The sequence below is a fragment of the Arachis hypogaea genome, chromosome 13, assembly GCF_003086295.3.
Source record: "Arachis hypogaea cultivar Tifrunner chromosome 13, arahy.Tifrunner.gnm2.J5K5, whole genome shotgun sequence".
NCBI classification, from domain to species: Eukaryota; Viridiplantae; Streptophyta; class Magnoliopsida; order Fabales; family Fabaceae; genus Arachis; species Arachis hypogaea.
In genome coordinates, this window is record NC_092048.1 from 115,966,411 (window position 1) to 115,978,743 (window position 12,333).

The 12,333-nt window shown below is 40.3% G+C and overlaps 1 non-coding gene across 1 annotated transcript; it reads right to left on the reverse strand.

Moving 5' to 3' along the window:
- Positions 1–8,939: 8,939 nt before the first annotated feature.
- LOC112739618 (small nucleolar RNA R71) lies at positions 8,940–9,047 on the reverse strand. The gene has a single exon (XR_003170550.1). It is a non-coding gene; the product is annotated as a small nucleolar RNA R71 (small nucleolar RNA).
- Positions 9,048–12,333: the final 3,286 nt, after the last annotated feature.

Here is a 12,333-nt window from a genome sequence, read left to right on the forward strand (position 1 = left end):
TAATCACCAAGGTTCAATCCAAGCCCCACATTCTCAATCTTTACTCCAACCAACATTGAATTTCCAATCTAAGATCACAATTTCAACCACAATTAATATATAGCTCATTAATTCAATATTTACACCAAGGGTTTGAGGGTGCTTACCTTGCCCACAACTCAAGCGAGCTAGACCCGACAATTCCCGCAAGTTTAACTCGAATTTAAAACACTAAACCAACAAAATCTCAACATACACTCTCATAAATTTTGAAAGTTTAGGGGAAAAGCATCTGAGATAGGAATGAGACTTATCTATAAAATTGTTCTGATGGATTCGTAGAGCTCGACGCTGTGGTCGTGTGACCGCAAACAGTGCGGGAATCAGAGCGAGAAGTTATTTAGATTTGAATTGGATTCAAGGGTTTGGGAATTGATATGTTCTCCCCCCCTCTTCAAATGTTTACAGCATGAAATGAACATGGAGAAAGAGAAGGGATGCTAAGTTGTTAAGTTTGGGTTAGATTGGGTTGGGCCTTAAGCCCAATACGAGTTCGGTTTGCCTGGTTTGGCCCGTTCAACCTAATCTTGGGCCAAATTCTTTAAAATTACTGTCAAAATTCTTATTTTAATTAGCTCAACCTCATTAAACTATAAAATTCCATTTTTAATTTTCTTGATTAATAATTAATTTATTCGCTAATTATTTGCTAATTATTCGGGATTTATATTCTACCCACCTAATTAAGAATTTTGCCATCAAAATTCAGATTCAATTACCTAAAAAGAGGTGTGGGTAGTCCTTCGGCATATCGGATTCGATTTCCCATGTATGCTCCTCTATTCCATCCTGACTCCAAGCAACTTTGACTAACATAACTTCTTTTCCGTGCAACCGCTTAATACTGGAGTTGTCAATCCTGATCGGAGTCCCTAGAAATGTCAGATTTTCTTTCAACTGGATGGGTTTAGGTTCCTACACATGACTGACATCAGGAGTGTACTTCCGAAGCTGTGACACATGAAATACGTCGTGCAGGTTCAAAAATTGTGGTGGTAATGCAATTCTATAGGCTACTGGCCCAATTCTCTTCAGAATCTGAAACGGACCGATGTAACGAGGATTCAGTTTCTTTGCTTTAATTGCTCGACCCACTATGGTTGTTGGAGTAACTTTAAGGAAAATGTGGTCCCCTTCATCAAACTCTAATGGTTTTCGCCTCTGATTGGCGTAGCTCTTCTGGTGACTCTGCACAGTGAGTATTCTGTTTCGAATCTTCTTGACCTGTTCAGTAGTTTCAGTTACAAATTCAGACCCTAACAAACTTGATCCCCAGCTTCATACCAGCATAGCAGAGATTGACATTTCCTACCATACAGAGCCTCAAATGGAGCCATTTCGATGCTCGTATGGTAGCTATTGTTGTACGCGAACTCCACTAACGGTATATACCGATACCAACTCACCGGTTGGTCAAAAATACAAGGCCTCAACATATCTTCTAGAGTTTGGATTGTCCTTTCAGATTAACCATCTATTTGAGAATGGTAAGTTGTACTCAAGCTTAACTGGGTTCCAAACTCTCTAAAATGCCCCCAGAATCTTGAAGTGCAACGGTGATCTCGGTCAGAAATTATGGTGGTAGGCACACTGTGCAGTCACACAATTTCCTTTTATATATAAACGTGCTAGCTCCTCTAAGGTACATTTTATTCGAATGGGCAAGAAGTGAGCAGATTTAGTTAGTCGGTCTACAATTACCCATACTGCATCAAATCCGATTCTGGTCCTCGGCAAACTAGATACGAAATCCATCGTGATACTCTCCCACTTCCATTGTTGAATCTCTAAAGGCTGAAGGATTTCTGATGGTCTCTGATGCTCAATCTTTACCTTCTGACAAGTTAAGTACTTTGAAACATGTGCCGCTACGTCATTTTTAATACCAGGCCACCAAAACATCGACTTTAGATCGTGATACATCTTTGTGCTAGATTGAGAACTTACTCTGATGGGCTTCTTTTAGGATGTCTTGTCACAAATTCCCAACATTCGGTACGCAAATTCTCTCCTTGTACCTCCAGATTCTGTCTTTGCCCCACAAGACTCTTCATTGCTTCCCTGTTTCAATTGCCGACAGTACCTTTTGTAATTCTTGGTTATCTTGTTGAGATTTCTCAATTTCAACCTTAAAGGCACTCGAGATCTGTAATTGATTCAAACATACACCCCAGCTACTTCTTTAACTCCTAAATTCAGATTTTCAAATGCATTGAACAGTTGCTCCTCTTTAAGCATCATCCATGTAGCACATAGTGATTTTTGACTTAAGGCATCCGCCACAACGTTCGCTTTTTCTAGATGGTAACTCAGCTCAAAGTCGTAGTCTTTCAGTAATTCCATACACCTCCTCTGTCGCATATTAAGCTCTTTCTGATCAAAGAGATATTTCAAACTCTTATGATAAGAGAAAACATGGAACTTAACCCCATAGAGGTAATGCCTCCATACCTTCAGCGCAAACACAACCGCAGCAAGTTCCAGGTCGTGCGTCGAATAATTGACTTCATGAGATCTTAACTGTCGTGAGGCATACGTCACAACATTCCGGTGTTGCATCAGCACACACCCTAGACCTTTCAATGAGGCATCACAATACACCACAAATGGTTCATTTGGTTCAGGTAACACGAGCACATGCACTGTAGTCAACTTCTGCTTTAAAGCTTGAAAGCTTTCTTCGCACTCGGACGTCTAGAAAAATGGCGCATCTTTTCGGGTTAACTTCATCATTGGTAAAGCTATTTGTGAAAGACCTTTTATGAACCTTCAATAATAACCAGCTAAACCCAAAATACTTCTTATCTCAGTCACTGAGGTCTGTCGCCCCCAATCTATTACTGCTTCTACCTTAGAAGGATCTACAACTATCCCTTGTTTGCTTACTACATGGCCCAGAAACTTCACCTCGTCTTTCCAAAACTCACACTTGGACAGTTTTGTGTAGAGTTTTCTTTCCTTCAGAATCTGCAACACAGTTCTCAAGTGTTCTGCATGCTCTTCCTCAGTCTTAGAATAAATCAGTATGTCATCAATAAAGAGAACAACAAACTTATCCAAAGACGTATGGAAAATTCTGTTCATGTAGTCCATAAATACTGCAGGAGCGTTCGTCAACCCAAAAGACATTACAGTGTAGTCGTAATGACCATATCGAGTTCTGAAAGCAGTCTTAGGGATGTCTTCATCTCTCACCCTTATCTGGTAATAACCGGATCGTAAGTCAATCTTAGAGAAAACTCCAGCTCCCTGTAATTGGTCCATTAGATCGTCGATCCTCGGTAGTGGGTATTTATTCTTTACCGTGACCTTGTTCAGTTGCCTGTAATTCACACACAGACGCATACTTCCATCTTTCTTTTTCACCAGTAATACTGGTGCTCCCCACGGTGAAATGCTTGGGCGAATAAAGTTCTTGCTCATTAACTCCTCAAGCTGAGACTTAAGCTCAGTTAAATCCAAAGGAGACATTTTGTATGGCGCAATCGATATTCTGCTCTACATACCAACTCGATCGCAAACTCGATTTCTCGAGAAGGAGGAAATTTAGGAATGTCATCCGGAAATACTTCAGGAGTCCAACAACGAGAGTTTGTCCATGATTTGATTTGTTTGCCAATGATTGGTCTCGATCTCATCTTGGGATTGGATTTGTTATCTAAGAACCATGTTATGCTTGATTGTTCCGAAAGTTCGATACATTTTATGTCAGGAGGGTCGGAAGGACAGGTGGTGGCAAAGGGGTATTATTTGAACTCTATGGTAGTAAATTGCTCTGGATATGAATGTTAGGGTATCATGTTATATTAGCGGTGAATGTGTCGGGGGAGGAGAAAAGTTTAGAATAGATTTCAGTCCTTGGATCAGTATATCAGACCCTTCGGCACTCGTGACAGATGTAGTGAATACTCGTCTTGGCTGCTGTGCTCTCCCAACATCATATCTCTTCTTATCCAGACAGTTCTAGGACATATGCCCGGCTCTCCCACAGACATAACATACTCCTAACCCTGCTCTGCACGGAGTCCCCGGGTGGTAATTCCCGCATCTCACGCAAGTTGTCACAGTCTACGGCTGTTTCCCAAATCTTCTTCCCTGCTGATTGTTGTTGTTATTATTGCCTCTCCTATGAGCATTCTGTCCCTGAGGTATTGGTGGAATATAGCCTCCTTGCTTAGAGTTCTTGCCCCTTGGTGCAAAATTTCTGCCTTGGTTTCTCTGGAAGGATCCCCTGTGATCTCCTTTCTCTAGCATAGCCTTCCTCGCACAATCCTCAGCCACTCTACTTTTGTTCACTAGCTCAGAAAAAGTTGTAATTTCCATAGGACCCACAGTGCTCAGAATGTTGGTCCACAGTCCTCCCTCATATTTAATGCATTTTCACTTCTCGAAGTCTTCTAAAGCGCTCTGACAGATTCGAGAGAACCGGCACAATTCCTCAAATTTATTCGTATATTTTGTCACTGACATTGTATCCTGTTTTAGCTGTAGGAATTCAAGTTCCTTCACCGTCCGGACTGAATTTGAAAATTATTTCTTAAAGGCATTCTAGGGTATAGCATTGTCACCCTGCTACAGAAGGCGTCGTGTACCTAGCCAACAATGCAGTGCTTCCCTCAGAAGCAGATATGTTGCAAATTCAACGCATTGATCTTCCGACACTAGTTGTGCTTGTAATGCGCGCTCCATTTCCTGGAACCAATTATCTGCTTCTGTCAAATTTGTGGTCCTTCTGAATATTGGTGGATTAACTTTCAAGAAAGTTACCAACGTCATCGGGCCCTGATTTCCATTCTCACCATTTCCGTTATTCGCCTGCTGACCCAACACTTTTGCAGTGGCCTGCATAGCAGCAGCCATATTTTCCAAAGTAGCCATGAGGTTAACTGGGTTATTCATGTTTGTCTCGGGTTCCTCATTACTTGTTGGACTTCTTCCTCGACCACGAACGCGTCCATGAGGTGCCATCTGGTTCCTATACACACCAAACAATCGATATCAAAGTGATCAGTCTCAATATCTCAAGTCTAGTGGTTCAAAGTCCTAAATGCATGATCATGCACGTTTATGCCACATATATCAGTTAGATATCCTAATAGCACATAGACACGCACACAGAGTCTGTACAGAAGCATAGTCAGTCCATTCCTCAGGCTCTACAGGAACGAACTACTCTGATACCATAATGTAATATCCTGTCACACGGAGTCTTATGAATAAGTCATAAAATAGAGGTGGTGAGGTATTACGACCTCTAAAAGTAAAATCTTATACATGTATCTAGGAGCCTTTGAAATAAAGTTAAAACAAAACGTTAAACGGAAAAACGTAGCACTCGCGAAAGCGTTAACGTAAACGAAACAGGATAAGGGTAAACTAAACATGAATATACACAAAACGAGTTCCAAGATATAGATACCAAATCTTCTGACTCGGCTCACAAAGTTAAAATCGGACAGAGCATATAAACATATATACATACATACATGAGAATCCCAAAAGGCCCAAAAGATTGTTTATAGAACCTGTTTCTCCAAATCGACCTCTAAGAGGGACAAAACATAATATATACATAAATAGTGGAGATAATAAATATCTACATATATACATATAAGCCAAAATAAGTCCCAAAAGCACAAAAGATCTTCGCTTTCAGAAGCTCCCAGAATACTTCAGCGAGGTGTCTCACGTCCTGCATCTGAAAACCATAAAATATGTCTGGGGTGAGAACCAGAGGTTCTCAGTATGGTAACAGTGCCCAGATAACTAACATATAAGGTCCCGAAAAAGCCAGAGGTGACCCTAAAACTTTTGACATTTGATGTAATCATATAAAACATATCTAAACCAAAATAACTTAGGCAACTAACTAAGGATCTTCATTCTAGTCTAACACTCCCCTTTCCAACTCCTCCGAATCTTCAAACCGCCATTGGAATCATTTGTTTCAAACAAAGATATTACATGCAAGGAAATCACAATTAGAATTCAGATACAGCAGATAAACAAGTAGCAAATAGTTTATGTGATCAGTTAGGCATTCCAAACAAAGCACACCAAACAAGCACATAGAAGCATATGATGCATGCATGCCCTATGGTTGATGAGCCTCATCATTCAGTTATCGAGCCAACACGACATGTCTGGTTGCTAAACCCTGGATAGTCCCTCGTGTGCGCATCCCAAGAGACTATGCATAGCTTTTTCTTACTTATAAGTAAATTCAGCTCATTCGAGGAATTTTCGGGGAATTAAAGTTCCCAACCACATCTTGCAACGTAGGGTCAATAGAGTATCGAGTCTCAATTTGAAACACGTGGTGGCAAGCCACGGCATCTAACCGGGAAAACTTGTATCCCAGATAAAGAAGTGAATAAGCAACATAATAATTCAATTTTCATTCATAATTACTCATAATCATTCATAATCATTTGCCATGGCCATAATCATCACATGTATATCACATCTCTACACTTCTCATACATAATTCATCACTTTTCAAACTTTCTTCATCTCTAAGTTACCTTCCTCACAGTCCTAATTATACTCCACTACCCAAATTCCACCTACCAGGCTTTAAACAAGAGTTAAAAGGGTTTTGAAAGCTGGAGAAATGCCTTTAAAATCCTAAATTTATGTTTTGAAAAACAGGGGTTCGCATATTGATAAACCATTATTTTATGATTTATATTGTGTTTAATTGTGTGGTTTTATCAAATCTTTACCCACTTATTCATATGATTAGCATGTATTTACAATTCCTTCCCAAAATCACTCCATGGTTGAAAACCTGCTTCCTAGAGACTTTTAAATATGTATTTTAATTCTCCTTTATTCCATTCGATGCCGTGATCCGTGTGTTAAGTGTTTCAGTCTACATAGGGCACGAATGATTTGGAAATTAGAGAGGAGGCTTGCAAAAATGGAAGGAGCACAAGAAACTAAGGAGATGACCAGCGAGCAATGACGCGAGCGCATGGCCCACGCGAACGTGCGAAATGGAGAATTTGCAATGACACAGACGCGTGCCTGACGTAAACGCGTGGATTGGAGTCTGCACGAATGACGAGAACGCGTGAACGATGCGAACGCGTGGCAAGGAAAAACGTTGAATGACGCGAACGCGTGGATGACGCGTATGCGTGACCTGCGCGATCTGCAGAAATAACAGAATACGCTGGGGGCAATTTCGGGCTGCATTTTGACCCAATTTTTGGCCCAGAAACACAGACTAAACCTAGGGAACATGCTGAAACTCAAGGACACATCTACACACATTCAGATTCATCACATTAGGATTACTCTTAGTTTTAGATCTGAATCTAGATTTGCATTACATTGATAGTTTATGCTTTTGCTTGGAATTTTGGATGCTGAGAGTCATTACCTCTGTTGAAGACATTACTTTAGTTTGTTTCCTTATTCCCTTATTTTTAATTAGTTACTCATTGACTCTGTTCAGATGATTATGCTGCGTTTTGAATTTATTAATATATAGAGTTATTTTTATTTTAATTAATTCTAATTCTCTATTTTATTTTATTTAATTATGTATTCTCATATTTTTGTTATTATTAATTTCATGTCAATGGAGTAGAATTTTTACTTGACATGGGGGTTGATTAAGAGGAGATACTTGAGTTGGAATGTTTAAGTGCTTGGTTGAATTGGACGTTGTTAGCTAATTCCACACCTACTAGCACTAGACCTCCCCAAGGGAGAGGACTAGGATTTGAGGGTGAGAGTTAGTTTAATCACCATACTTTTCCTTATTTAGTAAGGGGTAATCGAGTGAGAACAACAACCTTTTAACATTACACTACACTTGAGAAGATTCCAACAAGGATAGAAATTCCATTTAATTATTCCTCCAGTCAAGGCCTTTTATTCAGAGTATCAATAACTATTCTTAGTTTATTTTTATTGCTTTAATTTTTAATCATTTTAATTACTCATTATCAAAACTCAATTTTTCTAAAAACCCTTAGTTAATAAATTAGCACTCTTTCCTGCAACTCGTTGGGAGACGACCTGGGACTCATACTCCCAGTATTTTATTTCTAAAATTTGTGACAACCCATTTTTAAATTGGTGAGGCAGATCTTAGCCGGTTAAGAGCTATACGTGTAACGCTGTCCTCTTAATTGAAATCTTTAAAATGGTTAACTTCTGCCACGCATCAATTTTTGGCGCCGTTGCCGGGGAGTTGCAATAGTATGCCAATTTATTAATTAGTGTATATATTTTATTTTTATTTGCATATTTTATTTTTATTTCTGTTACCATGAGTTACATGTCTTTCTCATTGAATGACGCGTTCATTGCCTGATCCGAGTTTAGTCCTATTTGATCCTGAAATTGAAAGAACTCTTTCACATATTAGACGAACTCGACCTCGGTTAGTCTCTGAGGATGGTGAAGTGATTATTATCAATTCACCAGTCTCATCTGAGGGCGAATCTGAACGGCCATCTGAGAGCGAGACAAGCTCATTTACTACTGATCAAGTTGTTTCACGTGCAGGAAACATGGCAGCACCTAGGAGGATTACTCTCCAGGAGGCAGGAGTCCCAGATTTTACACTGCAGCTGTATCAAGTGCATCACCCGACTGCAGCTGCAGATTTTGAACTAAAAACCGCACTGATCAACTTGATGCCCAAGTTTCATGGCTTACCTGCTCAAGAGCCTATCAAGCACTTTATGGATTTCTAGACAGCCTGTTCTACTGTTAGGCATCATGGTGCAGATGAAACTTCAATTCTATTAATCGCTTTTCCGTCTTCTCTTGAGGGAAAGGCGAGGGAGTGGTACTACTCCCAACCTGAAGCAACTGTTACCAACTGGGATACACTCAGGAGAGACTTTTTGGAAAAATACTTCCCAGCTGAAGTCACAGATAGACTGAAAAAAGAGATCTCCTGCATTGTTCAAGGTGAATCAGAGACTCTCTATGAATATTGGGAGCGCTTCAACAATCTCCTAGACGCATGTCCCCATCACATGATTGGTAAACTAGTATTGATCAGCTACTACTCACTCAAGGCATGAACCCCCAGGATAAGACTACACTAGAAGGTGCCAGTAATGGTTCTCTGAAAAAGTACAAAATCGCAGATGAAGCATGGCAACTGATCAGCGACTTAGCTGAGTCCACTAGGAATCACAGACAGAGGCGCAACCATCCCAAAGATGTTGCAGAGATTTCCTCTAGCAAAGAAACTACTGCTCTCACCCAGAACATATGTGAAATGACCAACCTACTGAAGCAGATGCAGTTAGATCAACAACAGGCACAACAAGCTCAGCTTTCACCACAACAAAGCCAACAATTAGTTTCACAAAGAGTATGCAGGATCTGTGTTGATTATAGTCATTATATTGATGAATGTCCGCAGCTCCAGGAAGACAACACTGTGGCAGCCACTCACAACTTCTATGACCGCCCAAATCAAGGATACAATCAACAAGGTGGCAACTACAACCAAGGTGGTAACAATAACCATGGATGGCAGGACAACTCCAACCAAAGCTGGAGAGATAATTCTAACCATGGCTGGAGAGACAACTTTAACAGAGGAGGCAAAAACAATAATGAAAACCAGAGGTGGAATAACAACAACAACAGACAGCAGAATCAGAACCAACCTTACAGGGAACCTCACCTAAGATAGTCACAAGGATCCCAGCAAACCCAGCAACAAGTTTCTCAGACTGCTTATTCTAATTCCTCATCAAATGACGATATGCTCCGTTCTCTTGTGCAAGGACAACAAGACATGCAGGCACAGCTGAACTCTAGTCTGAATGGCTTGACTGCCACTTTACAAGCTCTCGTCTCCCGGATAGATTCCTCACTTAATTCTACACATCAACCTTCAAGCTCTAATGGAATTCCTTCTCAACCACTGCCTAATTCCAAAGGTGGCATCAACGCTATCACTTTGAGATCCGGAACCACATTACAAGAGAGGAACCATGAGGAGCCAAACCCACCAGAAAACGTGCCAGCAGAGGATGTGGTGGAAGTGGAAGATGCTGAAGAAGAAGAGGACGTACAAGACATAATTGAAGAAGAAAAAACTCAACCACAGAATGAAGCCCCAAGGGATGCTGAAGCTACAAATCGCGCCCCTCCTATTCCCTTTCCACAACTTGCAAGGAAGCCCAGAAAACAGATGGAACTTGACCCCAAAATGGTAGAAATATTCAAAAAGGTCGAGGTAACTGTTCCCCTACCTAAATACGCAAAGTTTCTAAAGGATTTGTGCATACATAAAGATAAAATTAATGAATTAGAAACTATTCCTTTAGGTAGTTCTATATCTGCTTTAATGGGGGAGAATACCTGAAAAATGTAGTGATCCAGGTCCATGTATGGTTAGTTGTACCATTGGAGGTGTGATATTTTTTGACTGTATGTGCGATTTAAGAGCATGTGTTAGTATAATGCCTTTGTAATTGCTTATGCATCTAAGACTTTAGATGCTGCTCAGTCTAATTATACTACTACTGAAAAAGAGCTTCTTGCTATTGCTTTTGCTCTGGATAAATTCCGAGCCTATTTACTTGGTACTAAGGTAGTAGTGTACTCAGACCATGCAGCTCTAAAATATTTATTTGCTAAAAAGGAGTCCAAACCAAGGCTAATACGTTGGATATTGCTGCTACAAGAATTTGATTTAGAAATTAAGGATAGGAGTGGTAACCAGAATTTAGTGGCAGACCACCTGAGTCGCCTTGAGCACATTAAGGGTGACTGCACTCCTATAAATGATAATTTCCTATTTGATAGCTTACAAGCAGTATCTGAAGAAGTCCCTTGGTATGCACCTGTAGCTAATTATCTAGTTAGCCACATGTTTCCTCCAAATTTTACTAAGCATCAAAGAGACAAGCTGAAAAGTGAGTCCAAATATAATATATGGAATGATCCATATTTATGGAGGTGCGGTACTGACCAGGTAATTAGACGGTGTGTGCCTCAATTAGAATTCCAGTTTATTTTAGAGGTTTGCCACTCATATGAGAGTGGAGGACATTTTGGCCCTCAAAGAACAGCTAGAAAAATTCTAGACTGTGGATTCTGGTGGCCTACTCTTTTTAAAGACGCTGCTGAATTTTGTAAATCTTGTTCCCCATGCTAAAGGTTTGGTAATATATCCAAGAGGGATGAGATGCCTCAACAGATTATGCTTTTTTGTGAAATTTTTGATGTTTGGGGCATTGACTTCATGGGTCAATTTCCAAATTCTAACGGTTACTCTTATATACTGTTAGCCGTAGATTATGTTTCTAAATGGGTGGAAGCAATTCCTACCCGCACTGATGATGCTAACACTGTTGTTTTCTTTGTTAGAAACCATATTATCTGTCACTTTGGATCACCACGAGCAATCGTGAGCGATCAAGGCACCCATTTTTGTAATAGGAGACTAACAGGATTACTGAAAAAGCATGGGATAATTCACAAAGTAGCAATAACTTATCATCCCCAGACCAATGGGCAAGCAGAAGTCTCTAACAGAGAGATTAAACGTATTCTGGAGAAGATAGTAAAACCTCATAGGAAGGACTAGAGTGCCAGGCTACAAGACGCACTCTGGGCATATAGAACATCGTACAAGACACCCATTGGGATGAGCCTCTTTCGCCTGGTATACGGGAAGGCTTGCCACCTCCCCGTAGAGGTGGAACACAAGGCTTTCTGGGCTGTAAGAGAGTGCAACATGAATCTTACAAAAGCTGGTGCTGAAAGAAAGCTGCAACTAGCAGAACTAGAGAACCTCCGCCTAGAAGCGTAAGACAACTCCAGGCATTACAAGGAGAAAATGAAGGCTGTCCATGACAAGAACATTAAAAGGAGGGAATTCAAACCAGGAGAGTTAGTTCTTCTTTATAACTCCAGACTGAGGCTCATGCCGGGTAAACTGAGATCAAGATGGGAAGGTCCATACATAGTAGAAAAGGTAGAGCCATACAGAGTTTTCCACCTGCGTCATCCTACTAACTCCAAATTTCTAAAGGTCAATGGACATCGCCTAAAGCTTTATCATGGTGAGAAGATGAAGAATCAAAAGGAACTAGAGATTTTCCTCTTGGAAAACCCACCAAGAGAAGCAGAATGAGCCTAACAAGTGTCCAACTTAAGGATGTAAAAGCAAAGTGCTAGGTGGGAGACAACCCACCATGGTATGATCGTTCCGTTTCAGTCTTAGTTTTATTTTTACTTTATTTTTATGATGTTAATGAATCTTCTCATCATCCCTGTATATTTAAAAAAAAACACACACGC